The sequence below is a fragment of the Lissotriton helveticus genome, chromosome 5_1, assembly GCF_964261635.1.
Source record: "Lissotriton helveticus chromosome 5_1, aLisHel1.1, whole genome shotgun sequence".
Classification (NCBI taxonomy): domain Eukaryota; kingdom Metazoa; phylum Chordata; class Amphibia; order Caudata; family Salamandridae; genus Lissotriton; species Lissotriton helveticus.
In genome coordinates, this window is record NC_136065.1 from 179,747,605 (window position 1) to 179,774,776 (window position 27,172).

A 27,172-nucleotide genomic window follows, 5' to 3' on the forward strand; every position below is an offset into this window, starting at 1 on the left:
TGACGTCACAAGGGCGGCGAGGCGTCTGTTCCTTACAACGGTATGATGTCGATGGATTCGGGAGTCACCCACGTCGATAATCAGCCCCACGTTGATGAAGCACCGGAGTTGATGACGGCTTCGGAGTAGATGCCTTACAGTAGCAGGCGTAAAGCCTACATTTCAAGTCAGGGAGGTGCGTCGTGTTCTTCACGAGCGATGCCCGCAGCTTCAGTTGCAGGTTATGGCATTGCTCACCGGCATCGGTGTTGCAATTTACTTCTATGGCAGCTGAAACATCAGTTCCAGATGCAGAGAGACAAAATGGGTGAATTATTTGTGTCCCTGAGAATTCAGAACAGGAGGAAAGCTCAGTTTCAAGCCCTTGGAGAACTTTTCCTCAAGCAGGTGACAAAGCAAACAGCAAAGTCCTTTTTTCCTTTCCTTGGCAGCAAGCAGCCATTGCAGGCCAACCCAAGACAGCAAACAGCACAGGGGCATTACTCCTCCTCAGCTTCTTTGGCTCGTCTCCTTGGCAAAGGTTCCTCTTGATTCCAAGAAGTGATCTAAAAGTCTGGGGTCTGGGCCCCACTTTTTATACACACAAATCCTTTGTTCTCTGAAGGCATAGAGTGTCTGTATCCAGCCAAAACTAGTTCTGTCCTCACTGGTGCAACTTCCTGGCAGGAGGTGGAGACAGCATTGGCGAAGGTAGACCAGGCCCATTTAGGTGAAAGGATATCTCCTTCCCTTACTCTAAATGCAACCCAGGTCTGTTCAGCCCAGCCCTGCCTCATCAGACTTCTGGAGCCACTGCCCCTCTTCATCCCCTGTCATCCAAAAGCCAGACATGCAATACACAAACCTAGCAGAGGCACACTGGAAGATTAGGCAAGAAAATACTCACTTTCCAAAAGTGGTATTTTCAAACACAGAATGTGAAAATCACCCTCACTAAAAGATGTATTTTAACATTCTGATTTCAGGCATATTAAACTTTATTTTTCTACCATGTTCCTTGGGACAGTAATGTTTATAAGATGTTATAAACAAACTCCCCATTCTGTCCTTTGGGAACATGTAGCCTTGCAATAGTGAAAAAACGGAATTGGCAGTAATTCACTATCAGGACAGGTCACACACATCAGGGCATGGCATACCTTTCACATACAATGCACCCTGCCCACTGGGGTACCTTGGGCCTACCTTAGGGATGACTAACATGTAGAAAAGGGAAGGTTTAGGTACTGGCAAGTGTGTGCAGTTGCCAAGTCGACATGGCATTCCTTGTCTGAACACAGGCTCTGCAATGGCAGGCCAGAGATACATGTTACAGGCTGCTACTGTGGGTGGCACAATCAGTGCTGTAGACCACCTAGCAGCATTTGACGTACAATCCCTGGGCACACTCAGTGCACTATACTAGGGTCTGACAAGTAAATCAAATATGCCAATCATGGAATCACTAATCCATAACAACTCTTTACAAAGGGAGCACTTGCACTTTGGCATTGAACAGCAGTGGAAAGTGCCCAAAGCACCTAGACCAGCAAAACGGAGTCCCACACACAGCAAAAACACAGAAGTCAACAGCAAAAAAATGAAAGGGAGACCCACGCCAATGAGACCAGGTCTAACAACATGTGTAAGTGTTACGTGCACATTCACCCAGAAGCGTATTTTGGCACTGAATAACAGATGTTTATTGTTACCCAACTCAATGGTACTCATTTCATCAGCCTTAGAAGGATTAAAGGCTGAGTGGACCTTCCAGGATTTGAACCTGTGACCATGAGATCAAACACTGGCCCCTACAGTGGACGTATAAGTCTACTAAGCCACCATTCTCCACCTAGTCTTCTAATTGGTAGACCATGAGCGGATGTTTGGATGCTAAGTCAATGTCAAAACACTTGCTTTTCATCTGTCACCCTCCCACTTTCCCTTGTTTATAAACCCCCCACACCCTCCTGCTTTCCTAATGTTTCTAAACCACTTCCTGTTTTTCACACAGCCCCTCTCCTGCTTGCGATTGTGTTTCCCACCCTCCTCCCTTGTACCCAACCCAACCCCACCACGCTCTGTTTTTTTGTACATGCTGCGCTGCAAAATGGGTTGTTGTGCAACATGGCTTAAAGTAATAAAAACATAAATTTTATTACGGGATCAGTGCTGGCCACGTCATAGTGCTTTGATATTTGTTTCTTCTTTAAGCCATGTTGTACAGCAACTTGTTTTGGTTTTCCCTGCAAAACGAATACGAGGCGCATCTTTGATTTTTCATCTGCCCTTTACCTAATCTCCCCCTGGCTGCACTCATTTCAAGGGTACTTATTGAGTGCATGCTTTTTTTGGGCTCGCCCCTTTTCTATTTCGCAGAAATAGAAAACAGGGGTGAGCCCTTATGTTGCTGATCTGCTTCTTTCCCCAAAGGCTCTATTCAGGCAGCTGATTGGCTCTCTTCAAGCAGGATTCCCAACAGTTCACGAGAAATAGAATCACGTGACAAGCTCCTCGTGGACGAGCTTGCACGATCCTTCCCCCTGCCAGCAGCATTTGGCACATCAAAGGCTTCGCTGCCACATCCACAATTGAAGCTACGATCAAAGGCTTCCGCTGCCCCGCCCCCCGCCGTCACTTATTCAGCGCCGCAGGCCCTGCCTCGCTTCCCGGCTCTGCTGTAACCACATGCTACTGGATGCCCGTCACTTATTCAGGGCCGCAGGCCCTGCCTCGCTTAATCCGTGCACTCTTTTATTGCCTCGCTTCCCGGCTCTGCTGTAACCACAGTGCGCACTAATGAAATGCACCTCGAGAGTCACAGTTAGTTCTTTGTCCTCCATTTGCTTCAAGCACCTAAATAAAGTATTTCTTGTTCAAAAACGGCTAATATGAACAAACGCCACTCTCACCCACGCAGCTCTACTCACCCACGCAGCGCCACACTCACCCATGAAGCGCTACTCACCCATGCAGCTTCACTCTCACCCACACAACCCCACTCAGCCACGCAACGCCACTCATTCACAAAACGCCACTCATTCACACAACCCAACTCATACAGCGCAACTCTCACCCACGCAGCACAATTCTCACCACGCCTGTCACTTATTCAGGGCCGCAGGCCCTGCCACGCTTAATCTGTGCACCCTTTTATTGCCTCGCTTCCCGGCTCTGCTGTAACCACATGCTACTGGACTCCCGTCACTTATTCAGGGCTGCAGGCCCTGCCTCGCTTCCCGGCTCTGCTGTAACCACAGTGCGTACTAATGAAATGCACCTCGAGAGTCACAGTTAGTTCTTTGTCCTCCATTTGCTTCAAGCACCTAAATAAAGTATTTCTTGTTCAAAAACGGCTAATATGAACAAACGCCACTCTCACCCACGCAGCTCTACTCACCCACGCAGCGCCACACTCACCCATGAAGCGCTACTCACCCATGCAGCTTCACTCTCACCCACACAACCCCACTCAGCCACGCAACGCCACTCATTCACAAAACGCCACTCATTCACACAACCCAACTCATACAGCGCAACTCTCACCCACGCAGCACAATTCTCACCACGCCTGTCACTTATTCAGGGCCGCAGGCCCTGCCACGCTTAATCTGTGCACCCTTTTATTGCCTCGCTTCCCGGCTCTGCTGTAACCACATGCTACTGGACTCCCGTCACTTATTCAGGGCTGCAGGCCCTGCCTCGCTTCCCGGCTCTGCTGTAACCACAGTGCGTACTAATGAAATGCACCTCGAGAGTCACAGTTAGTTCTTTGTCCTCCATTTGCTTCAAGCACCTAAATAAAGTATTTCTTGTTCAAAAACGGCTAATATGAACAAACGCCACTCAGCCATGCAACGCCAATCTCACCCATGCAGCTCTACTCACCCACGCAGCGCCACACTCACCCATGAAGCGCTACTCGCCCATGCAACTTCACTCTCACCCACGCAGCTCTATTCACCCACGCAGCGCCACTCAGCCACGCAGTGCCACTCTTAACCACAAGCATGTCTGTGTACTTCCTCCAGCTGGACTCCAGCATATCCGTGTACTCTTTAACAATCACACACACATGCAAATTTGCAACCCCACTCACCCACGCAACGCCACTCACACACGCAACGCCACTCACCCACGCAACGCCACTCATTCACAAAACGCCACTCACTCACGCAACGCAACTCATACAGCGCAACTCTCACCCACGCAGCCCAATTCTCACCTATGCAGCGCAAATCACACCCACGCAAGTCCAGTTACCCACGCAACGCCACTCATCCATGCAACGCCAATCTCACCCACGCAGCTTCACTCTCACCCATGCAGCTTCACTCTCACCCACGCAACGCCACTCACCCATGCAACGCCACTCAGCCACGCAACGCCACTCATTCACAAAACGCCCTCACTCACGCAATGCAACTCATACAGCGCAACTCTCACCTAATCCATCCATATATCCAACACACCACTACATTCATTCATACCCCCACAACATCCATCCATCCATCCCACTCCATCCACCCATCCCACCACTCCATCCATACATCCCCCACTGCATCCAACCATCACACTCTATCCATCACAATCCATCCCACTAAATCCCTACTTACATCCACCACTCCATCCATCCATAGCCTCCCTCCATTCCATCCATACAAAACATCCACTCCATTCTGCCAGCCATCCCCTAATCCATCCATATATCCATCACCACACTACATTCATTCATAACCCCACACCATACATCCATCCATCCATCCCACTACATCCAACAATACATCCCAAAGCATACATCCTTTAGCCACTCCATCCATACATTACATTCCAAACATGTAACACTACATCCAGCCATCCATACTATTCATCCATCCCATAAACTCCATCCATCCATCCATCCATACACTACTACATACATACAGCCAAACCACAATTACATTCAGCCATCCACCCAAAACATACATTCACCAGTCATACACAACAACAGCCGTCAGTGCACAGTTTCAACAGACACACACACACCACCAGCCAACAGTGAACGCTTTCACCACACAGACACACCACAGGACATCAGTGCACACTCTCACCAGCCACAGACACCATCAGTGAACACTTTTAACACCCACAAAAACTACCAGCCGTCAAAGCACGCTGCCACCAGACATACAACACAAAAAGGACAGTGCACAATTTCAAATATCACACATACCAACAGCCATCAAATCACACTTTCAACAGGCACACAACTCCAGCTGTCAAGGCACAGTTTCACCAGACACACACACTACCAGACATCACTGCGCACTTCCACTGGACACACACACCACCAGCCGGCCAGGCACACACACACCACCAGCCATCACTGCATGCTTTCAACAGACACACACACACACATCAACAGTTATCAGTGCACACTTTCACCAGGCATACACACCACCGGACGACAATGCACACAAGTGTACATCAAAGTCATACAATGTACATGCTGTATTATAATGACCTGTTATCTATCAAAGGTTAACGACATGCACAGTGGTCAGCCTAAAGATAAAAAGTACAAAACAATATCACAATATGTTAAAGTACTGTACTTCAACATAAATTAAGGTATTCGAAAAACTAGGGAAAGGAAGCTGCCCTGTATACTCGCAAACAGGATATGGTTTCAGTGAACAGAAACCACTTCAAAAATATGAAAAGGCAGGAAACGCGCGAACGTAGCGCTCAACCATAAGTGCAAGTTTTTGCAGCCTTCGGTGTACTGTTCAAAGATAGCTAAATATAAAACAGTGCATTTACTGCCATCTTTAATAGGAAGCAATGTGTGCTCGTGTACAAACAGAAGGTGTCACATTTCCACTAATTAACACTATTAGCGTTGTAAATGCCAAAGTTAGAATTTTCCACAAGTTAAAATAAAAAAAATAAAAAACTTTGTCATTTACAATAATAATCCCTCAAACTTTACTAATGCGAGCCCTATTGCATTGCAAATGCTTGTTTACTTTGTCGTCTGCCCTTCACCTAATCTCCCAGTTTTATAGTACCACCAGTAAAACAATAAACAAGTCCCAACATTTTAACCTCTTCTACGCTCATGACGGAACGGTTCCGTCATCAGCGTCAGTTGGGCTGTGCTGATGACGGAACCGTTCCGTCACGACCACGCCCATTTTTCGAACCTTCAGCACAGCGCAAAAATTCACGCCGCCCTAAAGGTGTTAATGGAGTTTCAGTAACTTGTATATCACAACTGTTCACCAACGTACGACTTACAACAAAACATAGCTTATTATCAGTGGCTTAACAGTAGCCCATGCGGTGCGGGGGATTGGGGTGGGGGGCAAAGCTCCAGGCGCCCCCCCTCCAGCACTGCTTGCCTGGCCTGGTAGCTCCTGACTGGGTCCGAAGCATGGGGGGACCCTCAATGTACTCTGCTGTGTGACTCCCTTACATTTTGTTACGACACTGCTAATTATTAACCACATAGGTGGACCCTAATGCCTTTACCAATGTTTGTTATTCATGTGGTTCCGTGGCAGAGGACTTCCTCATATTTAACTTGCAGTCTGCTTGGGTATTGTAATTCTTGCACCCTGTCATATAGTTCGTTAACATTAAGATTGGAACACACAGGTTTCAGAAGCAATTTCTCCAATCCCAGAGATTTCTGTTTTAAACAGCGCTTAATTTGTGAAAGAAAGAGTGCCTGTGCCTGAAGCTCTGCTCAACAGCCAGCAACTGGTGCAATTAAATGTCGGCATGCCGAATACCAAGGCTTGCAGGGGCTTATTTACAAGCCCCTTGCAGCAAAAGTTGCGTCAAATTTTCACATTATAAAAGTGACGCATTGGCGGCTCAAGGGGCTTGTAAAAAGCCCCGCAGTCTTTTATCAACTACCAGACACTCCCTGCCTCTTTTTATTCCAGTTCCCGGTTCCTGCTTTCTCTCTTTGTGACAGGTTTTCCTTTTTTTTCCCATCCTCCTTCTTTCCGATCTGTGGTTTTTTTCTCTCTTGCACGTAGTAATTCTCTTACAAAATAAGTGCCAGTGGCCCCCAAACCAAAATGTTCAAATTAAGCACTGGTTCTGCACAAGAAGCTTTGCATTCTCTTCATTTTCGGACTTGAATGGCTAGAATCTCTGACACTCACATGGCCTTTTAATGATTTGGCTGCCTCTTTGAGTCAAGAGCACATCCTTCGGCTGCTCAATATTGTAAATAATGCCTCAGAAATCGCCACTTTCTCCTTTGCTTGTGAGAGAAATATTCTTGCAATCTCTTGGCTCTATTATTTGCACACAGTCGAATAAAGAAAAACAGAGAATACAAGATGTTTTTAAACTCTGCCATTCAGATAAGTTCCTTTTTCGTCTAACTCGCAGAGCATTGACTGCATCAGATGTCCATTCACATAGAAAATCATGTTCTTTGAGAGTAAGCCGGAAGTTCATTGCGGCAAACAATGCATGTTTCTTTCTGTACTGGGTCGTGAACTCAAGTGCATCCTCTTGACAGGACAACCACTAATGGTCTTCTTTTAGCTCTGACTTGAATGGAATGGTTTAAATATTTATGCCACCTGCAAAAGCTCTTTGGTTGTTGCCCTCCATCTTTGGTCTGACATTCTCCTTTCTGTTTTCAAGGTCACCTTGGGCTGTGGCCTGAGATGTTTCTATGCCTCACAGCCTCTCTCTTTATCTCTCTTTCTCATTCTAATATCCTTAGTTGCACTACTTTTTAATTCAGGTCTCAGTTCCTACTGAAACCACATCCCTGTTCTTTTCACGTTAATGTATATCTAGTCCTATATAATCACTAACATTATGTTTATGCCCTCATTACAAGAGTCACAATGAGCTGCTGCACTTACACAAATACCTGTCTGGGAAAGGTGGTCACAATTATAATTGTGTCCACATTTACAGCCCCAGTCATTGCCAGATTTGACAATGTCTGACCCCACAGGTAAATTTTGGCAGGTCAAACCTGTAGCAATTTAATGGGTAAAGCATTGTCCAGTAAAGACCCCAGATATGGATTTTTGGTACAGAAGCACCAAAATACACGTTGCTTCTCATTAGATGAGGTCACTCCTAAAAGAAATAATTTATCTTCCTGACAAATACGGATCACCACAGTTATTGGGACGATAAATAAAGTATACTTCACCAGGTCACTCATTAGGAAGCTCTTAGTGACACCCATGCCTTCCCTGTGCTCTTATTTCTGTCCATATTGTCTGTGCAAACAGTGCCAGGATTCTAGGCAGTAGCGTGTAGATGCTTCTGAATTCCAAGTGACATCAAGGGGCTCATTGCGGTGGCGGAACGATCGCCACCGCTGGGATGGCGGTGGCGATCGTTCCGCCATCACATTGGGATTTACCCACCGCCATATTAGGATGGTGGTGGGTATCGCGGTGGACCCAAAGTCTGTCTGCCGTTTTTCTGCTGGTGGCAATCACGTAGATTGCCTGGCGGGCAGAGCACAGCCACTAATATAGGGTTTGGGGGCCTTTTGCGGGCCCCCCTTGTTGGGGGGTATGTCGCTGCACTGTGGGGAACCCATGGTACCCCCCTACATTTCCATGCACAAGGTGGCAGGCACCGGCTGGTGCCTGCCACTTTGTGCATGGAAATGCATAACATGGTTTTGCAACACTGCGGCGGTGCTGCAGCCAGCAGCACTGCCCGCAATGTTAAAACGCTGGATGCGGCCGCCACAGTGGTGGTCACATCCTGATTTGGAATGTGAGTCCACCGCCTTACAGGTGAGCGGCCCGATACCGCTAGGATGGTGGGCGGACTCAAGTCCGCCCGCCATCCTAATGACCCCCCCAAGTTCCTCATTACTAGTGGCCTGCTGAATTTCGATACGAGCAGTAATTCTTGTTACCGTTCACATAGCAATTATGCTTTTTTTAATAAATATTGGGTAGGTCAAACCTGCTGATGTTGATTTATCAGGAGAATAATACCTGGTATTTTCTAGAACATGAGAATGTTCGTGCAGTAAGCACCAACATCTGCTTATTATTCCCTAAGAACTTGTCAATCGCTGGTATTAATCACATCCCAAAAATTCTCGGTGGAACCGGATTTTATCAGGTCAGTAAAATGCAGCATCCTTTGCACTGGCAAAAATAACAGCAGATTTTATTTGGCATGGCTTGCTGTTCGTCTGGCTATTTTTTCATGTTTGTAGTCCTTTACCAGTTCATTTGTTGTGGTTGTCCCTGTCATGGATACTTGATTGGACGGGCCCAGAGCATTCTCTTTGGGGCACCTTTGACACAACCTACTCACCAGACCCTCTAATGACCTCCACGTGAAAGGCAGAAAGGTAAATGGTGTTGGGATTAGGTAGGACCTAAAGCCATAATATCTCTCCTTGTACTAAGAGCCCACACAGTGTTCTTTCTCAAGGGTACCAATATAACTTCCTTTCCCTTCTTGGAATCCCAATATTTAATGTATATTGTGTTCACCTTTGTATTTCAGACAAGCATGATAGGCATTGCTGCCAAATCCTACATAAACCAACCTAATGTTTTAGTGTTTTCTTCAAGGTATCTCTTTATTTTGTACCTCTGGCGCACTTAAGTGGACATAAACTCTGAAGTATCTGGTGTGTTTTGGAAGTTACATCTTCTTGTGGGTTGACCCCCTCTGCTTCATAGACACTGAATTAAGTGGTGGCTTTAAAACCTGTACTTTTATATGGTTGTAACTGTAAAGGTTTTATGTTTATCCAACAGACTTTTAAGTATCTTGTGTTTTTGGACCCTGGATTTGCACCTATGATGATTCTAGTCGACTTGATATACAGGTACTTGGTGTTTTTTTTCAAAGCTATGTTTCCTGAGGGTTGTGCTTCTACCAATTATGGGTAAACCCCATTTACTCTTAATTAGCCATGGGAGCTATATCCCTTTAAGTGCCTGGTGGTTTGGAACTTAGGTCGTTGTCTGGGTTGTGCATATCCAACTTATAGGTGAACATATAGCTGCCAAGATTCCCATGTCAATGCACTCCAGGTTTTTTCTTTGCATTATAGGACTTGTAGTTTTTGCTTTATAATGGAATAAACAAGACTGCAAGTCCCAGAATGGCAAGAAAAACCTGGAATGCCCCACCTCATCATGCATGGAACTGGGAAACTTAGCAGGGTTGCATTGGCTTATAATGACTTGATGATTTTTGGAAGCAGCATCTTCCAGTAGGTTGAGCCTACATTGCTTTTCTAGTTGGACTCCAGCATATATTACTACCTTGCGACTTGCGGGCATATAGACACTCAAGTTATGGAGTTTCTAAGAAGCTGAGCTGCTTTATAGGTAGTCCCCCATCTGCTTCTGTGTGGACTCCATAGTCTTTTAAATACCGATTGGCATTGGAAACTCTGGGGTATATTATCAAGGGGTTTATCTCTGCTTTTTTGGCTTTAAAAGCCAAGAAAGCGGAGATAAAATTATCTCCCTATTACCTAGCTGTCGCTAACACCAGTTAGCGACAGCTAGTAGGAGATAGCGACCATCTTGGGCCCCGCTTTGCATGTCAGTGATATTTATCACTAATGACATGCAAAGTGGGCGTGCCAAGATGTTAGCGACTGGAAACAGTCGCTAACATCGCTATCTCCTATTACCAACTTTTGGAGATATTCGCGCTAAGCGCGAATATCTCCAAAAGCTAACACCTGCCCTGAGCAGTTCTTCACCATGTTATCCAATGGGAGGTGGATAACATGGCTAAGAGCATTTGCTCGATAATGCATGAATATCGCTGACTTTTCAGCGATATTCATGCATTGCGGCCGTTTTTTATCGCATTTGCGATAAACCTTGCTAATAGCAAGGTTTATCTGCGATAAAAATCGCCGATGTGCGGCGATAATTTTTGTCTCTAACCAAGTTAGAGACAAAAATTATCGCTAGTTGTTGGTAATATACCCCGCTGTCTTCATGTGGGTTGCATCTTTGCTGTTTCTATGTTTACTCTGTAGAATCTCATTTACCTTGGATGCATAATCGCGGAAGCCACTCAATTGTGGGTCCTGTTTTAAGATGTTTGCCTTTAATAAATGGGATTTTCCCTGCGGAACCCATTGGTTGAGCTGCATTGTAGAATTCTGTGGATGCATCTTGAATATAATTATCAAATTTTGAATCACGGTTTTGCAGATGTTCAATTAATTGAACATACTTTATCTACTGAAGAAACAACCAACTTCTGTGTTTTCTTTTGAATATCTATACGACACAAAATAAAGTTTTTGTTCCCTATACAATGGACAGCTTTTCCTATTGTTAACAATGTCAGAATACAGTGGCACACAGTATATACGTTCTACCTTCTATGTTGTTGCTGTGCTAAAACAATATCTCTATCTATTCTTCTTAATTCTTAAGCAACTGGTGGTTCTTGGGAAACTCCTTTTCCTGGGGTTACATCTTATGGCTTTAGGTGGATGACATACATTTAAGTACATCCGTGGCCCTTAGATTTTGACCTACCTATTGGCTTTTGGAAGTGCTGTTCCTGTGGATTGTATCTCTGTCACTTCTAGGGGGACAGCCCAGACTCTTATATACTTGGGGGCAGATTTCCAACCCCGCACGCCTCATTTCTTCCGCCCTTGCATCAATTTTGTGACGCACCGGTGGCGCAAAGAGAGTGCCATCCTGCGGGGTATTTACAACGTGGCGCATCTAGGGAGATGCGTCACGTTGTAAAGCCCCCGCGCCACATATGGGCGTTCCGGCGCAGGGGGGAACGCCTCCTAAAAGTGGCTGAGTGAAATCTACAAGATTTCACTCAGTCACTTTTACGGCCATGCTGTGTCAAAACCCTGCGCCTGCTTGAAGCAGGCGTAAGGATTGACGCAGCATGTTAGGCATAGGGGCACCCCGAGCCTTGCTGGAGTTGCGTTGCGCTTGCGACGCAACTCCAGAAATGCATCACCTATACGGCAGCAGATGTCTATTCTTGCCCCATCGTGCACCGTATTGTAAATGCGGCGCATCCATAGTGGCGCAAGAGGTGTCTGCCGTGACGCACAATAACTGGCGCATCCCTGCTGATATGCAGGGATGCGCCAGTTATTGTAAATCTGCCCCTTGGTGAGTGTTAGACTCTAGATTGTACACTCGCCTCATCAGGTGAGTCACACTCTTGCTGCTACTTGCAAGAAAAATCAACAACCAAAACGATAGGTATTAAGAGAGTGGCTCAACACCACTAATATTCCACATCACAGAAGAGCTATGCGTCTCTTCTGCAAGTGTTTGCATTCTCTTCCATTTGCCACGATGATCATTCTGTCCTGATGACTCTGCCTCCTTTAGCCCTCTAACTGCCCTGTCCCACCATCAGAACCTGTTTAGAAGGAGGAGACAGAGGGAAGACTAGGCTACTAAGCCTCAACCGTGGTGGTTGAAGTCAGATGTCACTGATGTCCTGGGGTCCATCCTGCCATGGCTCAGCAAACTCGATGGAAGTGCAAGAACTCAAAACTAAACAACAACCAAAAGACACAATAATATTGTTGTGCCCGGAGCTAGCATTTTGAGTAAAAGAAAATTACTCAATAAAACCCAGCACAAGTAGCAGAATGAAATACAAGGCTAAAAAAGGGATCTGATCAAGTCTAGGTGCTACACATTTCAGAACCCAACCCTGCTAATGAAGTTCAACATCATTTGTGATCCCTGCAATCTAATTTTTCGGACCCAAGCTTAGTTTCTGCCACAACCTTGACTTATCAATGCTATCAAAAGCATTTTTGTAGTCTATAAAGCAGGCATGTAGAGCATGCTTAATGACCAGTGTCGAGTGGATTTTAAAGGCCCATGCTATGATTTTACATATGCATTTTTGTGGAATCTTGTCTCAAACTTTGGAATTATGCTTGCCTGAGAGGTCCACTCATGAAGATCTTGAAGGACCAATGAGCCAAAAAAATGTGCATCTACATTGAGTAGGGCTATCAATTGATCGTTCTCTGGATCATGCCCGCTCCCCTTTTTTTGGATAAGGATAAAATATGAGCCATCCCAGGATGGGGGGATCAGACTTGTTAGCAAAACATTGTCAAAAGGTAGAACCAAGGTTTGCGTTGGAGATTCCTGTAGGCAAACCGTTCAGGTGAAGACCTGGGGCACCGTTAACTCTTCCCCTGGTGATGATCTTTTCAATAACTGCACAATTAGACATAGAGGGGGAGCCTGCAGTACCAGCTTACACACTTGCATTGTCGCTACACCTGACAAACTCAGCCAAATAGTCCAATCTCACTCTTTTCTCTTTCATTTGCCACCCTTCTTGCATTCCCCATTCTCTCCATCTCTTACTGTGTCTTCCATTCTTTTTTTGTTGCAGATGTATATAGCGCAAACTCAACCCGAAGGTATTGGAGCGCTTTACATGACCACCGGTTTCGTTACACAAGGTCACATTCATTTTTTCGGTAGGCACGGGGAGGTTAAGTGATTTGCCCAGAATCACAGGATGTGGAGTCAATCCGAGGCTTAAATCTTGGTTTCCCAGCTCCATGGTCGGCAGTCTAGCCATGAGACCACATCCTCTCCCCAGCCTCCTTGTCTAAAACCCCACTCACCCTCTTTCCGTCTTCTGTACACTCCTCCTCCCCCGAGGGATAGATACGCCAGCATCTGACTCACCACCCCCTCAATATTACCTCTACCCAGGAAAACCCCAGAGGGCATGCCCCACCCACCCCCGTTCACCAACAACGTCCCATGTGCCTTTCACTCAAATAAACCTCTGCCCCAAACCTTGTTGCATAGCTTTCTTACCTTGTCATGTAATTCTAACATATAATATGCATTTCCAAACTTCGATAAATGTACCCAAGCTGCTTGAAACAAATGCTGCTCTTCCTCCTTTATAAGTCAAATAAGTCAAATACTCCTTTATATCCATCATGTGCAATCACCTCAAAGTCCAATGACTTACAGCGAACTCCCATAGCTCTGTTGAGTTTCATCCTGGTTTCCTCCCCTGCAGCATGTTTCAAGTCTCCTCTCCACTGCCTCCCGGGCACAAATTCTGTCCATATAAGCCAAGTCTAAGCAAATTGCTACGTAATTAATTGTAAATCCCCTGTCATGTTTTGCAAACAGCATCAATCTGGATAGTTTGATCAGATCGTTCTCTCCCAAATTAATCCATGGCAAGTCCAGGAAGTCTTTCCGAGCTACCTGTTTAGCTAAGAACAGGAAGAGATTGGGCCACCACATCCCACACATACCCCAGCATATCACCTCAAAACTGTCACAGGACAGTCCATGGCTCCTGCCATACATCTGCTGATCTGCATATGTCACAGCCCATCACAAAAAAGCATGTCCTATCATCCATGTCACCATCTTAGTCCTCCACAGCCTGCTCACATGACCAGTGGTAAAAAAACAATGCATTAGTAGAAGCCCACACACCCAGAAATGCCTCACTACTACCCCCCGCCCGAGAAAAACATTTCCGCATGTAGCGTTCACAGCATCTGAAATTCCACCAGCCTATCCTCCAGATGCTTCCCCAATCACACTCCACCTGTGCTGCCACTGTGGCTGCCCCAATCATGAATGAGTGTATCCTGTACATGGACAAGATCACCCCCCATTCTCCGCAATGCCGAACGTAAAATAGCAAGCAGCTGAAAACCTATAACACTCTGCCCTCCTGACAAAATACTTCTCTTTGCAGGTACCCCGGCCACAACTGGAAACGTCTCCATTCTCATAACTGGCACCCCTCTGCCCTGCCACCTTCTCGCACCCAAACCAATTTCCCCTTCCCCATCTGATTTGTCTTGGAACCCCTCAACCAACTCTGCAACAGTGAGTGCTCCAGACACACCACTACGTATATCACTCCTGCCAGATGTGCCAATTCCAACAACTCTGAAAGTCTGAATGCCCCAAAAAACATCCACAGCACACATAGAAGAAAAAGCGCAACCTCAAGAGGATTGTACTCAACAAATCAAACTATGTCCCTCTCTGTACTCCATGCCGTCAGAATCCGCCCCAACAAGTCAGCCTGCACTGTCAAGACCCCAAAAAGGTTTACCATAATACGAAATGTCAGCTTGTTTCTCCATTATAGTTGTAGGTGAGAAGCATTTGTCAATCAGCTAAAATGTAAAACGTATCACTCTCCCTTTCAATGTTCCTTGTTAGAGTAATGTCTTCTGCTGTGTGCTGTGCTGACATTTCTTAATCTCCCTCCATGCCCACTTGTAACTCTTCCGTTTTGATTCCACTAAAGATCTTACAACCCACTCTATGACTCACACTCCCCCCATGCCCAGCTGTTATGTGACAGCTGCATCTTTCTATCCCACGCTCCAGGGACAAGCATGCAAAATCTTTGCCCCAGTGAACAAAATAATGAATTAGCTATAATGTTGTTCACTCCCAGCACATGCTTTGCCCAAAAAAACATGTTCAACCATAAACAAAGCAACATGAGCTGCCTCAGTAAATGTAGTATCGCTGGTTCCTACGCTTTCTGATTGTTCTCCAAGTCCGCCACTGTAATGTTGTCTACATTAAACCTCACTATCCTGTTGGCCATCTCTCTCATCCAAAAATCACTGATACCACTACCAACTGAAAGAATTCCACGAAAGCAATGCTTCTCCCGTGCTGCAACCAATGGTTTGGCCATATCTCGGCACACCACCTCCCGTTCCGGAAAAACTGTGGGAGCCAGCAACATCAGAAAAATACTGCCTGTAACAAACTGTGTTATCTTCTGGAAACAGCATGGAAACTCCATTGCAGCTCTCCAAAAGAAATCGTCCAAATAGACAAATCAGCCCTCACAGCCTACGAAATCTGGATCTTGTGATGGGCAAACATGCCCCATATATAGCCATGGCGTGCTGCCTACAAAAGATCCTAATTCCTCTTACCATCCTGTATGCAACGTTTAGGAAACCCAACAGCTTCTGCTCCTTCCGCAACTCCAACCTTCTCAAACCAATCACTTTGCAGCACAGTAACCTTGCCACAAAGGGCATCATACCCAGCTCAATACCCAAAAAATGTAACAATTGTGTCCTATCTGACATTTTTAGGGGGCTAAAGGCAGACCTACCTCCCTGGCTAGGTAAACTACCATTGATACACCTTGATTAGAACTCTCAATCTCCATAGTAAGATTCTGAGACCTTCAACTCCTCAAACAGCTTCATCGCCCTACCACACTCCCCTGTGTTCTTCCTGCCCATGAACCAAATATCATCGAGGTAATGGAAGACCACACTATACCCACTCTTCTTGGCAGAAAACCTACTGCAAAATTACTCATACAGAGCACATGAAAATGGCACAGCCCATAGGAAAAAAATGCAGTCCAAATATATAGCCCCAGATGTATGGGCGGGGGCTAAAAGGCAGGCTTGATATCAAGTTTAGCCAACTTAGCTCCTGCCCTGCTATGAAGCACTAACTTCACTGCATCATCCACTGAGCTATCCCCCACCTTCGTGTCCTCTGACGCAATAGAATTATTCACAAACCCCCTATCGGCCATGGGAAATGTAGGATCATTCTGAACTCCCTTTCTGTCTTCTTTGGAACCACTCAGTGTGGATATATAAAGAAGTCCGGCATCGGCCAGTCACAAAAAGGGGGGTAACCACTCGCTCCTCCTCAACCTCCTTTGCTGCCACTACCGCTGGCTTAGCTGGTTGCACATTTTCTGCCCGCCTATGGCCCTTAATAATTCAACAAAAACCCTCTCCAAAACACCACACAATCTACCAAGCTGCTTTCCTGTCTGGGTATCTCCACCCATGCTTCTCACCATATATATATGGGAGTAAATCACAAAGGCCGATTTCCAGCTCTCATGTTAATGGTCGCTCTCTGGTAAGTTCCTATTCTTCTTCCTTAAGGCCCTGCTGCCCATGCAATCATTTGAAAGCACCCACATACTCATGTCCAAAGCCTGATGTTTGTCTTGTCCGACATGTGGACCAAAGGCATCACCAAACTCATATAGAGCAGTTAGGTTCTATGTGGACCCCTGTCCTTGTCTTTGTCACCCTCATTAGTGCCCCTGCCCTTACTATCCTCTTGCCCATCACTTGGAATGCCTTTAGAACATACCCCAGTATCCAGCTGCGCCTGTTTCTGTGTAGTCCATCCTTGCTTGAGCTTGGTATTGTAGTCTCCTTTGTCCACATTTGACTTATGAAAAATAGCAACATTTCTTCCACTGACACCGACATCTTCACTCTGGACCGGCGGTGTGCTCACCCCAGCTACATCCTCATCTCACACCTCACCAACCTCCATTCATTCATCACTGTTATCCCTATCATCCAGCACCAAATCATCCACACCATCCATGCCCCAGTCACTGATAGTTAGCTGGACATTTACACCACTCCCCCTCCGTGGGTCATCCATTTCCCCTGCAGTGCACACCAGATTGTGCAAGTTATACTTCTTGAATTATAGCTCAGTGAGTTACAAACTGGGACCAACAAGCTGCAAGTAGACTGCAGTGCATCAGTTTGGAACCTTACTAATTTCTTTTCAGTTTTTAATTATTCTAAGGTTGGTATAAAGGTTTTTTTGGGTAGTAGGACTTGTAGGTTCCGTATAAATACTTATTTGTGAGTTATTTATTAAGACATATTGAATATGTGACCTTTTACAATGCATGCATATCTCTTATGATGAACAAATTATGGAAACTAGTAAACCTGCCTCCTAATCATAGTTTAATAACTGGTGAAGTGACAAGTTGAATTTATTTGACAGCATTAGCATTTGGGTTTTAAACTGCAGCTCGCCCCCAGGCAGAATACCACTTGATCAAAAGCAGGGCTGATGGTCTGATTTATTTATTTATTTATGCATTTTTATAAAGCGCAGACTTCACCCGAAGGTGTCAGAGCGCTGTACAATAGAACCAGTTATGTTACATGAGAGAAATGTTACAAAATATAATGTACAAAAATAGCAAGACACATAATCGAACACAGTAGGCAAGAGGAACACAATATCAAACACGGCAAGCAAGGAATGTACAAAAATAAATAATTATTACAAATTTACAATGACTAACGGATCTGAGAATGAAGGAATTAGTTCTGAAAGTGTATTTGGAATAGAAGAGATTTGAGGTCCGCTTTGAAGATCCGGATGGAGGTGGTGACACGGAGCTATGGAGGAAGCGAGTTCCAGATTCTCACCGCATTCCCTGAGAATGATTGAGCCATCCATTTTTCCCTTTTGAAGGAGGGGGGCTCAAGCAGAAACTTTTCAACATTCCGAGAAGGTCTCAAGCCTCCAGACAGTTTCAGTTTATTCGCCAGATAGCGAGGGAAGGAAGAGTGCAAGGCTTTGTGGGTGATGCAAGCCGTTTTGTAAATAGCTCTAGCCTCGATGAGAAGCCATCGGAGAGAAGGCAGGATAGGAGTGATGTGGTCACTTCGTTTGGAACCTGAAATGAAGCGAGCTGCTGAATGGAGGACGGATTTGAGGGGAGAGATGTGAGATTTGGGAAGGCCAGTCAGAAGAGAGACCAAGGTTTTTAGGTCTTTCTCCGGGAAGAACCGATGAATCCCCCTCAGAAGGCGCAGCTGATAACGTGCATTCTTGGCAATGGAGTTGATGTGTGAGATTAGGTTGAGTCGTTTGTCAAGTATGACACCTAGGGATTTAGCGCAGTCGACAATGATGGGTTTACTGTTGAGTAGATTCATCTGATCCATCCAGGATTGAACATGGAGGCGGGGAGAGAGAGGTAGATAGGAGGAGGAATTCAGTTTTGGAGGGATTTAGAATGAGTTGGTGAACTAACATCCAGTTGTAAATAGAGTTGATAGTAGAGTTGAGTAGTTTGAGATCTTGTGAGGAAGACACCTTGAGATAGATTTGGGTGTCATCCGCATAGAGATGGTAGAGGATTCCAGAATTGCTTAGGAGGTTCCCTAATGATTCCAGATAGAGATTCAATAGAGTGGGTGCAAGGATAGAACCTTGAGGGACTCCTTGACCAACGACCAGTGGAGACGAGAGACTGTTCGCAATCTTGATAATTTGGGATCTGTCCGGGAGGAATGAGGGAAACCATTTAGGCACTATGCCTTCCACGCCCATTCTCTGTTGAAGAGTGTTAAGGAGGGTGTTGTGATTAACAGTGTCAAAGGCTGCAGAGAGGTCAAGAAGAATCAGCAGCAGGATTTCCCCGAATCGCGTATATGCAGCGCATCATCGATCACTTGCAGCAGGGCTGTTTCAGTGCTGCAATTTTGAATAAAGCCAGACTGGAACACGTCAAGGAGATTATTGTCCATAATGTGTTGGGAAAGTCGTTTTGCAACATATTTTTGTGTGATCGTTGAAAGAAAAGGGAGATTGGTGATGGGGCGGAAATTATTGAGGTTGTTCGCATCTGCGGAGGTTTTTTTAAAAGGGGGGTAACTTGTCCTGTTTTGAGGACAGCTGGGAAGGATCCTTGACTGAGGAAGTGATTAACTAGCTTGGTCCAATAAGAGAGAGTATTGGTATAGAAATTAATGGCGATGCCACTAGGTTTGGGGTCAGAAGAATGGTTAGAGGGTTTGATTTCGAGGATGCATTTGAGGAGGTCATCTTCCGAGATGGCTGCAAAGTTCTGCCAAGTGACTAAGAGTTTTTGCTCCTCAATAGGGGTGGGGTGGGTGACCTGATCCACCAGTGATTTGTCCTTTTCATCAAAAATATAGCAAAATCAGTTGCTTTCTTTGAAGCATCCTCAGGTTTGATGGTTTGGGGAGAACAGTTTGGGTTTTTGATGAGGTCGAACAGTTTTTTGGGTCTGTTTTTAGCTGAGTCGAGGAGGGATCTGAAATGTGATGCTTTTTCTTGGAAGATGTTCTTGTGATGTTTGGATCTTGCTGAACGTAAAAGAGAAAGAATGGAGGTGGATGGAGATTGTCTCCAATGTTTCTCCGAGATTCTAAGGTTTTTCCTTTCGTCATAGAGAGCTTTATTGAACCAAGGTGCTGAGGGGGTGGGTCTTTTCCTTTTGCTTTGAACTGGAGCGACCTTGTCAATTTCGACTGCAAGGAATGAGAGGCAATGGGGGGTGAGATTGTTTACATCCGTGTTTGGGTCTAGACTAGGAAGTGAACGGATAGCAGAATCACACAGAGTCTCAAGATCAATGTTTTTAGTGTTGCAGAACCAGGTAGAAGCCCTTTTAGGTTGGCCGAGAGTTATAATGTGTGAAAGGTGAAAACAGAAGGGAATGAGGAAATGGTCTGACCAGTCTACGTGAATAGGGGGAGCAATGGTAAGCTGGTATGATTTAGATATAACAAGGTTCAGAATTGAGCCCTTGGCATGTGTAATTTCCGAACAGTGTTGGACAAGATCGTTAGCTGAGAGAAAGGTTTCAAGCTTGTTGGCAGCAGAGTCTACACACACAAACACACAGACACATGTGCGCACACACGCACACACACACAAGCCAGTGCAAACTGGTGTCCAGATTCACAATTAAAAAACAAAACATACTTGAAGTCCGGCTGGCTGGAGGGCGAGGACTACGTCACAGTGGTTGGAAGGTGTGAGCCACTCAGTGGGTTTAATGCTACTGGAGTTGATTCTCCAATCCACGGTCTCTGAGCTCACCACAGTCCTCCAGTTAAGAGTCACTGGCTAGTCAGCGGAACTGCGCCTTAAAGCCTGGGGCAGCTCGTCTGCACCAGACAGTCTATCTGTGCCCCAGCTCCCTCAACAAATAGAGGACAGTAGGTGAGTTGTTTTCACTCACTCTCATCCGACAGGCGAGGAAAACATGACTTTGCCTGGGGCCAGAGTGCAACCTCTTCTGCATTATTAAGCAGCAAAGAAGTCCCGTCTTGATCACACGAGGCACCACTGGTGGAAGTGGATGCTGTAAGGAAAGCCAAGCTGGCACCTTTTGCCTCAGTCGCCAATCAGACACCAGCATGCTTCCAGAATGGGTGGCACCGGACTGGACAGCAACAGGCAAGGTAAAGCCAAGAGAGTCACGTAAACACAGTCACTGCCAGCTGTTTACACCATGCTCTGAGTGAACAACATGGTATTGGGCCCACAGAGCCAAAAATCAAATAATTCAATCTGTTCGTGCAGCAAATATCTTTTGAATAATTATTTAATTTAAGAGGTTTTCTACAGTGTAGTCCAAGTGGCAGGCAAGCAGCAAAGAGGGCACTCGCAGGAAGCACAGTACTTATTTTGATGTAGCACAAATTCCATTTTCTTTTGTAAGGGTACATTATAATCACACACGTAGAACGCACCCACTTATCATCGTTTGCCATGTTAACCTAAGTCTTAGGATCTTGTAGTGTAATATCATCAATGTGATGTGTTTAGGCCAAAATGTAGATTACGTGAAGAATTAATATGGAAAATCAAATGTGACCAGCAGAAAACATTTACCGAAATTCTCATGCTGTGCAACTGATAATCATTTATTATTGAATGTGCTATCTTTCCTGTATTAGCTGAATCTTGTAGGTCTGAAGTGTATTTCCCCTGGAAACTCTTGCATTATAATTACTAGTTGAATTTCATGTGCATGTTGGATTCTGCTCTTTTTTACATTTGTGTTGCAGGTGGAAGAAGTGCCCTTGTTAGTTACAATAATGTCTTTGTTTTAGGAGTTAGACAAGGAGAGAAGAGGATACAATTAAAGTTGATGCCGATAAGGAGAACTGTTGTAGTTTTTTCGCTGGAGAAGGCCTGGGAATCAAGGTCATTTTGCTTCCGTTCGGGACCATTGCCATCCTGTGGGAAAATACCTATGAGAATGTGGCCTGATCAGGTGGCATGACCCAAAAAGAATCCTGGGAAGGCACCTGTGATATTGGAGTATTGCAAGTAGGGGAAGAGTCCCACTTTTTCTCTACCTTTGAAAAGCGAGCATCTCAGAATGAGCTCTGCCTCACTAGCTTCATGCTCCTTAACCCATTGAAGTGGAGAGACTTCTAAGGAAAACTCCACACGCTGAAACCTTAACCTATCCTGCACCAACGAATTCTTAAGTAGGAATGTTACGTTAGTGTTAGTATAGGGACAGAATAATGCTTTATTTTCATCAACCCTCTCTGCAGGGGAACTTGGGGGAATATTATCAAGGGTGTTTACCTCCGCTTTTTTGGCTTTAAAAGCCAAGAAAGCGGAGATAAAATTATCTCCCTATTACCTAGCTGTCGCTAACACCAGTTAGCGACAGCTAGTAGGAGATAGCGACCATCTTGGGCCCCACTTTGCATGTCAGTGATATTTATCACTAATGACATGCAAAGTGGGCGTGCCAAGATGTTAGCGACTGGAAACAGTCGCTAACATCGCTATCTCCTATTACCAACTTTTGGAGATATTCGCGCTAAGCGCGAATATCTCCAAAAGCTAACACCTGCCCTGAGCAGTTCTTAGCCATGTTATCCAATGGGAGGTGGATAACATGGCTAAGAGCATTAGCTCGGTAATGCATGAATATCGCTGACTTTTCAGCGATATTCATGCATTGCGGCCGTTTTTTATCGCATTTGTGATAAACCTTGGTAATACCAAGGCTTATCTGCGATAAAAATCGCCGCAGCTCAGCAGTAAAATTTTGTCTCTAACCAAGCAATAGCGATAATTATCGCTATTGCTTGGTAATATGCCCCTTGGACTTTTGTACCCTGATTCTTGAATTAACTGCCTTGTGCATGTTGCATCATCTTAACCTTCTGCACAGATTTGGCTTCATGTTGGTTCCAATGTATTTCTTCACCCTTGTTTTGAGGTGTCTGTATGTCCAGTTATTTGTGGCTTTGTAATAAATTAACTAACCTTAATTGGTAGTCTGTGGTTACTATGGATCTAGGAGAACTGTAATTGAATTGATTGACATTGCTAATAATTTCTCTCCCTCCACACTCTCCTGCTGAGAAAAGGTACCATCAATCTGAGGTTCTAGAGCAGATCTAGAACATACCTGCCCGGCTCCTTCAATTGCTTAAAGGTATCTCTTTGTAGAGCATGCTTCCCATGAGTGGTCAGGGTGTTATAAATGTGTGATGAATGCATTTTGGTTTGGTGAGGCAGACACTACACTAAAATGTGTTAGTCTAACCCCTGATGTGTGGTACTTGGCAGGGTTGGGCTTGTAGGTACATAACTTATGGCAACTCTAGCGCTCTTTCTTTCTTTATTACTGGCTACCTTAATGTGTCTTTCCTGCCCATTTGTGCGTTTACACATTCTTTGCTTCTATACCGCTTACTCTGTATGCCAGTTCACCCTTCCTCACCAATCCCTTACTCTCTCAACAGGTCTCTTGCACCACCGTGCATCACTTTTAATATGGGAAAAAGTGATGTACCAGCAGCGCAAGGGGTTTGTAAATAAGCCCCTCATACTTTGACTCGCTAGCTCTCTTTCTCTCTTTCTCCCTCTGATTCCACCCTCACACTATCTCTTTTTCTATTTCTCTGTCACCTTCATTCTCTGCTCTTCCTCTCTCTAGCTCTCCCTGTTTCCTCTGTCTCTCAATTCCCCTTTCTGTCCTTCGCTCGTCTCACCCTCCTCACTCGCTCTGCTTTCCTTCTAACGTCCCCCTCTTTCTCTTTTCTACGCGCTCTCTTCCTTTAGCTCTCTATGGCTCTCTCCTTTTCCACAGGCGCTTTTCCCCTTGAAAATCTCCCTCTCTTCTCTTCCTTTACGCTGTCTCTTTGCCACTCCCAGTCCTCTTTCTGTTTCTCCCCTCTCCTCTCTTTCCCTATCTCTCTCTACCGTTGTCTTCTCGCTGCCTCTACACAGGCGCCCTTTCTCTTTCTATTCCTTCGTTCGTTTCTCTTTTCCTGTCTCCACTTCTTCCCTGTGCTTCACTTTGTTCCCGACAGTTCCTACCCTGTCTGCCTGCCCACCACGTCTTTCCTGTGTGGAACGGGGGTCTGTGGCCTCGAGCTTGGCACACGAAGCGCTGCAGTTGGCGCTGGTGACAGTGCCTGCATATTCCAAGGGGCACCCTGCGAGAGAACAGCCCGCAGCTTAGAGAGAGATATGGTTATAATTAATAGTTCTTCCACACTCAGCACGGACCTTTTCAAAGGCTTGCAGCCTGTGCTGGGATTGCAGCTTTCTTTCTCTTGCCTCAGGGCCTGTCTGTGCCAGAAGGATACGCATAGCTTATATAAACTTTTGCAGCCAAGTTTTGTGCCAGAATTGGGCTATTTTCAAATTCTATTGTACTTGTCAGTCCTCCTATATAAAAGAAAGACACATACTCTTCAACACACAAATTGGATTGTGTGGTGTGTTCAGAGCTGGGCTCTGTCTCTAGGTTGATAAACTGTGTGAATGAGGCTTTGGGGAGATGGGTGGTAAACAAAGTTGATCTCTCGAAAATTGCTGGCGCTTTGTTTACTGGAGAATGTGTATGTCCTGCTGTTTTGGATGGTTTCTGTCATCAGGCTCTGAGGCCTACAGTACATCATGTTATAGGAAATGCCTGTTTATTCAAAGATAGATTCTGTCCCTCAACTCATTCTGGAACATGCCTACTGACCCATTCGCTGGGATCAAAATCGGTGCAAACTGTAGGACATTTTTATCATTGGTGCTGCGTCACCCTCGCGCCGCGCAAGGGGCCGCAATGCTAACGCAATAACAAAGTCAGATTTATCAAGCCATGCAAGGTCATGTCTAAGAGAGACGTGCAGTGGGCGGAGCGTGGGTGTTACCCCACATCCACCCATGGATGTTGGCGCATTCCCAGATTTACCATTACTGGTAGACCTGGGAATGCGCCAAAATGCTATGCCTCCATAGGCGAGGGGCAACGAAGAGTAATGTTTATTGCTCCTTGTTGTTTCCTAAAATTGCCTCTGAGGATTATTTTTGTGCAGGAAGGACAAGTCTTCTTAAAAACACAATGGTGCAAGGGTGCCGGTGTTGGCGCTAGGCAGCAGTTTTTTCGCCAGCGCAGGCAAAGAACAGGAATTCACTATGGGCCATATGTAGGTGGCCAAATACCGGTCGGTAACGGCCGATTTCGGCCGTTACCGACCGGTATTTTGAGTTGCAGATGTAGGGGGCCAAAATATTACCGAATCTGTAAATTTACCGAATCGGTAAATTTACAGATTCTGTAAATTACCGAATCGGTAAATTTGCAGATTCGGTAATATGGGATGTAGGTGGCACTGAAAACAGTGCCACAGGCGCTTAAGAATTCGTTATTTACCATCAAATACTGTTTGATGGTAAATAACGAATTCCTGTGTACATGCACATCTGTGCATGCACACCTGTGCCATGTGGCACACATACATGCCCTAAGGGCATGTATGTGTGTCACATGGCACACAAGCCTGAATCAGGGGTGCAACAGGGTGTCAAAGTGACACCCTGTCCCCCTTGTAAAATCGGTAATTTTACCGAATCGGTATGTACCAATTCGGTAATTGCCATTGGTTCCTATGGGCCTCAAGGCCCATAGGAATCAATGGCAATTACCGAATCGGTAAATACTGATTCGGTAATTACCGATCGTTACCGATTCAGTAATTATTTCGGTAAATATACCTATAGCATTTACCGATTTGTAAATACCGAATCGGTAAAATTCGGTATTTACGAATCGGTAAATCAAAATTACCTACATATGGCCTTATATAATGTTAAAGACAGTGCATTCATGTCCTCTCCCTTTCACACAGCTCAGTGAGGTGGTTTGCCACATTGCGTGAATTCTTAATGAATCTGCCCCTGTATTTGCATCAGTATTAACACTTACACCTTTTAGAAAATTAGTGCAATGACGGTAACTCCTGTGTTTCCACAGGCATTATAGAAGAGCAGATTATATCTGGTTGGAATTGCCGATTCTAAACAGTGGACAAGGAGCAATAGCACATACAGAATGGGGCAAAACCCGTTTGTGCATGGTATTCCCCATTTATTTGCACTCATTTGAGCGCAAACAGCACATGATGTTTTCATGCCCACTCTTTACCCTTGAGTGTAAATCAGAGGCCTAAGATTTTGTAAATAGCAAGTGCAAAACATCCTGGCACACTTATTACCTTTTGGGAAGTACCTCTGCAAACAAATAAGTTCGTGAATTTGTTCTCTTCTCTTAATGTGTAATAAGGCAGTCTCAATTACCATTCGGACTTGCTTAATTACTAGTAGTCATTGAGCCTCAATAACACTGCTAGTGTCCAGTGCTGCATGAGATATTGCAAAGTGTTATTAAGTGAACACTGGGTTCAAGCTCTGAAACTAAATCACAGTGAAGCCAGGTTGAAATTCAAATTTCGCCAGTGCAGTTCTCGTGATTTGGGGGATTTTCTTTATGGTTGTTAAGTGAAATTCCTGAAATTCTGCCATTATCCTGGTGTGCGTAATTAAGCTTCATTTGTGGTACAAATTTGGAGCAGAACACTAAATTCACGGGATAAATAGAACTTGCACACCTCTTGTTTGCAGTGTTTTGTTAAATGTGTCCTCAAACAAGAATAATGATGAAAGGACACATTTTGTACTAAAATACAGCACAACATGACAGGTTTGGATTTCATGTAATTACATGTATTTTCGCACATCTGTAGTCACAGTGTGAATGAGAAGTCAGGTGAAGTCGAGAAACTTCATTCACCCTTCACAAGGTTTCCAACTTTGCACCAGTTTGACTGAAAAGCTATTTAACCTTTTTCGTGAGGCCAAATATCCTGTCTCAAAGCTACACTGTAGCACCTTCCATTACCCTTAGGGGTGGGACTTCCAGCAGGCAAAAAGGCATTCAAGTGCCACACACTGAGGAGTAAATATGGCGCGTATTGGCTCACTGTTTAACACCCCTGAGTGTGATTTGGAACCAGAGATGTTTTAAGGCATGGGTAAAGTGGCAATTGTCCAGGGCTCTCACCGGCTCTGATGAAATACCAGGATAGAATAATTGTGAGAAATTGGGTTGTTGGTTGAGGGAGTGTGAAACCCTACTCAAGCAACAGCCTAAATCCTTGTCAGGTGAAACCACAATAATTCACTAAATTAACCTGTGATTAACTTGAAGGAATGTGTAAATTATGTATGCAGCACTCAAGCAGTAAAGAAGAACACAGCACAAGAAATAATCCCACACTAATTTACAAAAATAGAGTAACATTTAA